Source organism: Sinocyclocheilus anshuiensis, unplaced genomic scaffold (genome assembly GCF_001515605.1).
Source record: "Sinocyclocheilus anshuiensis isolate Anshui unplaced genomic scaffold, SAMN03320099.WGS_v1.1 scaffold457, whole genome shotgun sequence".
Taxonomy (NCBI): domain Eukaryota; kingdom Metazoa; phylum Chordata; class Actinopteri; order Cypriniformes; family Cyprinidae; genus Sinocyclocheilus; species Sinocyclocheilus anshuiensis.
In genome coordinates, this window is record NW_015537939.1 from 1,428,040 (window position 1) to 1,434,039 (window position 6,000).

A 6,000-nucleotide genomic window follows, 5' to 3' on the forward strand; every position below is an offset into this window, starting at 1 on the left:
GAGCCACAGCTGTAAATCTTGACAGAAATAATGTCTTTTTTCAGTGTTTACACAAACGTTGGAAACATTGTTTTCATTTATGCATGACTATCTTATTTGGAGATACTTAAAGTGTATGTTGACCTTATCTTGCTACATACGTTACATTACACGCAAGCATTACATTGTTTGCTTAGTAAATATTTTGCCTATTATTGCTTTCAGCCACAGATAAGGTCATTTTACAGAGCATGAACATGATACAATATTTAGCAAAATTCTGTTCATAATCAGCACTGAAAATGTGAAAAACGTCAGATTCTGTGTAGACGTGCATACATTAAAATGTGGGTCAGAAACAGTTTGTAAGTAACAATCGTTTAAAAAAGTTAACATTTGTTTACAGTAAGCTCTCCATTACCTAGAACTTGATGGATGAGATTTATTGTATGTAACCAACTATTTTCTCATGCACGTCCACAAAACGTGATCGAATTGAACTTTAATGCTGTTCTGAGAGCAGTGGTCACCTACTTTTTCATATTCGCTTACGGACAGTCTCGCCTCGTGCTGAAGTGTTTGTTCAACAGCCTTGCTTATCTGTATCAGCATACTTCACACATGCTTCAATCCATACACGGAAGTAGCCATCTGACTCAATGCGGGCCATTTATGGTTTTGTTGTGACCAGGAAAGAGGAAAGAGGGTTTGCGTTCATTAATGCCGACGAACGGCCTCCTTCTCAGATCTACAGCTCTCACATGTCGCATTTGCACATATACACTACCATTCAAAAGTGTGGGGTCAGTATGATTTTTTTAAACAAATGAATACTTTTATTCATCAAGGAAGAATTAAAAGCAATAGTAAATATTAAATACTTTATATTGTTACAAAAATATATTTCAATTAAATGCTGTTCTTCAAAAGAATCCTGAAAAAAAAAGTTTCATGGTTTCCACAAAAAAAATAATTACGCTGAATTTCTGACATTGATAATAATAAGAAATGTTTCTTGAGCACAAAATCAGCATATTAGAATGATTTCTGAAGGATCAGGTGACATTTAAAGGGATAGTTCACCAAAAAATTTAAATTGTGTCATTAATTACTCACCCTCGTGTTGTTCCAAACCCGTAAGACCTCTGTTCATCTTCAGAACACAAATTAAGATATTTTTGATGAAATCCGAGAGCTCTCTGACCCTGCATAGACAGCAAAGCAACTGACATGTGTAAGACCCAGAAAGGTAGTAAGGACATCGTTAAAGTAGTCCATGTGACATCAGAGAATACTACGAGAATACTTTTTGTGTGCAAAGAAAACAAAAATAACGACTTTATTCAACAATTTATTCTCTTTCATGTCAGTCTTCGACGTGCGTTCACAAGAGTACATGAGAGTGCATGTTATTTTTGTGTACTTTGCACACAAAAAGTATTCTCGTAGTATTCTCTGATGTCACATGGACTGTTTTATTAATGTCCTTACTACCTTTCCAGGCCTTGAACATGGTAGTTGCGTTGCTGTCTATGCAGGGTCAGACTCGGAAAGCTCTCGGATTTTATAAAAAATATCTTAAGATAAACGAAGGACTTACGTGTTTGCAACAACATGAGGGTGAGTAATTAATGACAGAATTTTCATTTTTGGTGAACTATCCCTTTAAGACAGGAGTAATGATGCTGAAAATTTAGCTTGCCATTGCAGAAATAAATTACATTTTAAAATATAATCAAATAGAGAACCATTATTTTAAATTATAATAATATTATTTCACAGTATTACTGTTTTCACCGTTTTTCAACAAATAAATGCCTCCTTGATGAACATAAGAGACTTCTTTACAGATCCCAAATTTTTGAACACTAGTGTAGGTGCAATTAGAGTACAACAGAGGTGCAAGAAGCACAGTAACGGATAGCTAGCAAGGATCATTATCTAGTGCTTTTTTGTATTATATCTGTTTTTTTGATCCCAAGATTTGCTTTGTTTGTTATACCTGGAATCCAGAATTAAATACGTAGGCTGTATGGTGGCAGTTTACTGGAACTGATATTTGTTCACCCATTCTTCTGATCTATATTCGAGTTTCCAAAAGAAACAAAAGCACTCTTTCAGATTACGTTATCACCGACTTCCTCTAGCAAAAAGATTTGAAAGAAAGAGTAACAGCCTTTATCAGATGTGGCAGGCCAGTGTAAACGTGCAAAGGGACGGCGTAAATTGGCAGAGCTTTGTGGCAACCCACAGAGAGTGGAGTGAAAGGAAGTGATGAGCTCATCAGAGTGGGCCACAGCAGCAGGGGATGGAAAGGCAGCAACAGACCAAAGTGGTCTCACACTGATAATGATGTCCTGTTTTTCCTCAAGAGATCTGTGCTAGCACACTGACCACTGACTGTGGTAGTGCTTTTCGTAGTAAGTGTCCGCAAAAAGCATCAGTGTAATTTAGCCACACTTTAACATGTATGAATGTCATTGTAATTATGTAACAAAATATCAACCCAAGTGGCACATGTTTTGAAAAAAAAAACAAAAAAAACATGGCACAAATATGTGGTAATTTACCATAAAAGTAAAAAAAGTTTGCTAACATTAGTTGTATTCGTTATCATGACAATTAGTACTCTGAACTATACTTTTACCACATTTATTAATCAGGTTAATATTTGTTTAAAAGCTACTGTTGTTTATAAATAATTTATGTTGGTTCATTAGAAATTAAGGTTGATTTATACAATTTTAAAATTGTTCACTACCATTAAAAAGTGTGGGGTCAGTAAGACTAAGGCCCAATCCCATTTCTACCCCTTAGCCCTTCCCCTTTCCCCTACCCCTCCGTTTCGCGTGTTCACGTGAAGGGGTAGGGGTGTCTCGATTCTTTGAAAAATCAGCTTTGCCCTCACAGCAATAAATTACATTTTAAAATAAATACAGTTTTTTTTATTATAATAAATATTTCACAATATTGCCATTTTATTGCCAATATTGGATTCATATTTTTATCTAATAAACGCAGCCTTGGTGATCATGAGAAACTTATTGATACCAAACAAATTAACAAATTAAATTAAATTTAAGACAAAATGGCCATGAAATAAAATACAATTTAAAGATAAAATTATAAAATAAAGTTTAAAAGGTCAATTTTGTTTTTACTTCAACTGTAAATTCTTTAAATAGCATTCACTGTCATTTCATTCTTCACCAGCCAGTTTAGTCCACAACCCTCCCTTACAATTCAGTGCACAAACTCCAGCCTTGTTGTCTGCAGCCAAACAAACATCAGCACAACAGAACCGTGTGAAGAGAGGGTTACGAAGACCTCGAGACGTGCTCCCCGTGTCCTCTCTCGTATGTGTGTCTGTGTTCAAAGCGAGAGGCTAATGAAAAGAGGTCTTGTGTGCAAAAAACAGGAAGGCCCAGGGGAGAAAGCATTAGGCTAATCACATTGAAAACGGAGAAACAGAGGCCTGCTCGCTGCAAAAAGTGCACTCCAAGTAAAGCCAGGTCACTTGTAATTAACACATTAGAGTTGCAGTGAAAAATGGCTTTTATCCACTGGTGGACATTAGGCAAGGCAAAGCAAGTTTATTTATATAGCACATTTCATACACAATGGTAATTCAAAGTGCTTTACATAAAAGGAAGTAAAACAATCATAAAAAATTATCACAACAATAAAACAAGGAATTTATAAACTCTTAAAATGATTTAAAAATGTATTTAAAATAAATTAAACAGTTAAAAATAGAAAATGATTATACATTAAACAGTGCAATCAGTTCGGACGTAGCACAGTGCTCATTCAATAAATGCACAGCTAGACAGATGAGTTGAGTCTGGATTTAAATGTGGCTAATGTTTTAGCACATCTGATCTCTTCTGGAAGATGATTCCAACTGCAGGCGACATAATAGCTAAAAGCGGACTCCCCTTGTTTTGTGTGAACCCTTGGTATTTCTAACTGACTCGATCCTAATGATCTGAGTGGTCTGTTAGGTTTATATTCAGTGAGCATATCTGCAATGCATTTGGGTCCTAGGCCATTGAGTGATTTATAAATGAGTAAAAGTACTTTAAAATCAATCCTAAATATAACTGGAAGCCAGTGTAAGGACCTGAGGACTGGTGTGATATGCACATATTTCCTGGTTCTAGTCAGAATCCTGGTAGCAGCATTCTGGATGAGCTGCAGCTGTCTAATGGTCTTCTTGGGAAGGCCGGTGAGGAGACCATTACAATAGTCCACCCTGCTGGTGATAAAGGCATGAACAAGTTTCTCCAAGTCTTGACTGGAAACAAAACATCTAATTCTTGCAATGTTTTTGAGATGATAGTATGCTGATTTAGTTACTGCTTTGACATGACTACTGAAACTAAGGTCTGTCTCCAGAATCACACCAAGATTCTTGACTTGATTTTTAGTTGTTTGACCCCTAGAGCCAAGGTATGAATTCACCTTGAGAACTTTTCTCCTTCTTTAACTGAAGAAAGTTCTGGCACATCCAACTGTTAATTTCATCAATGCATTGGCAGAGGGAGTCAATGGGGCTGTAGTCATTTGGCGATAAGGCTAGGTAAATCTAGGTGTCATCTGCAAAACTGTGATAGACAATTTGGTTCTTTATTTGACTTAGTGGGAGCATATACAGGCTAAACAAGAGTGGAGCAAGAATTGAGCCTTGTGGGACTACGCATGTCATGGACGTCCACTTAGACTTATGCTCTCCTATACTCACATAATAACCTCTCCCTTCTAAGTATGACCTGAACCATTTGAGTACCATCCCAGAAAGCCCGACCCAGTTTTTCAGGCTCTCTAGAAGTATGTTATGATCAACAGTGTCAAACGCAGCAGCAATATCTAGTAGTACCAGCACTGATATTTCGCCAGAATCAGAATTAAAGCAAATATCATTTATTATCTTAATGAGCACTGTCTCCGTGCTGTGATGCGGTTGGAAACCAGATTAAAAAAAATTGTCCAGAAATCCATTTGAGTTTAAGTAGTTGTTCATCTGATTAAAAACTACCTTTTCAATAATCTTGATTTGGGGAGGGGGGGGTGGGTTGTTAGACTCTCAACAGTAGCAAAAAGAGTGCGAGTGTTGTTTAAGTTACTGTTTATAAGGTTTGAGAAGAAGGTTGCTGCTATCATAGCGGGGACCCGACACATATCACTGAGATTACCATCATCACACGCACACTTACTGAGAGACAGACAAAGATGCAGAGAGAAAAGAGGCGACAGAGACGGTGGGGTTATGGGAATGTGGTGTCAAAATGACAAAAGAACTACCAAAGCTAAAAGTGTGAAAAATGTATTTGCCCGGAGGTGGTAAGACAGACAAAAACTCCAAACTGCACATTTCAGAATCTATGAAATGAAAAAGAAAACACAACTTTAAATCACAAGGTGTTCAAAATCACAAATCAGTGCCCACAAGGGTTCTATGCTTTGATTGGCTCAGATGTTTTCTGTTTGTGACATAGGGCAGGAGAAATATAGCACACTTCCTGGCTTGAGGGAAACCATGGTAACATCATGGTCCAAAACTCTCTCTGAATGGTAAACATTTTATATGCTTGACGGCAGGAGAGTAATTGCGATAGAAGGTGAATCTGTACATTATGCATGGTCACGTTCCATTTAAAAAGTAAACGCACTCAAACAAGAATACCTAAACGCTGATAACTGTGAAATTGTCCAACTGAATATACAGATTTTAAGCTACACTGAAATAAATGAAATAATGTTTCTATTGTTTAACAAGACGAGGTGGACACCACATAGAAAATCTAGTTTTAAACTTGGTAATAAACAGGTTTTGAAAATGGTAAGATGTGAAAGAAGGTCAGAATGAATAATTAAAAAAAATGATTTTTACATTCTCTCTCTCTCTCTCTCTCTAGAGACAGAATTGTCTCATTCTCATCTCTTTTTCATTCACAAACTGGTCCAGCTGGGGCTCAACACTTCGCTGTGCAACTGGCTGTTGGACTTTCTGACTGGAAG

General features: G+C 36.8%; 1 protein-coding gene across 1 annotated transcript in view; it reads right to left on the bottom strand.

Moving 5' to 3' along the window:
* Window positions 1–6,000, bottom strand: part of LOC107662600 (cytospin-A-like) — a 30,552-nt gene that overhangs the window by 2,646 nt on the left and 21,906 nt on the right. The window lies entirely within an intron of this gene.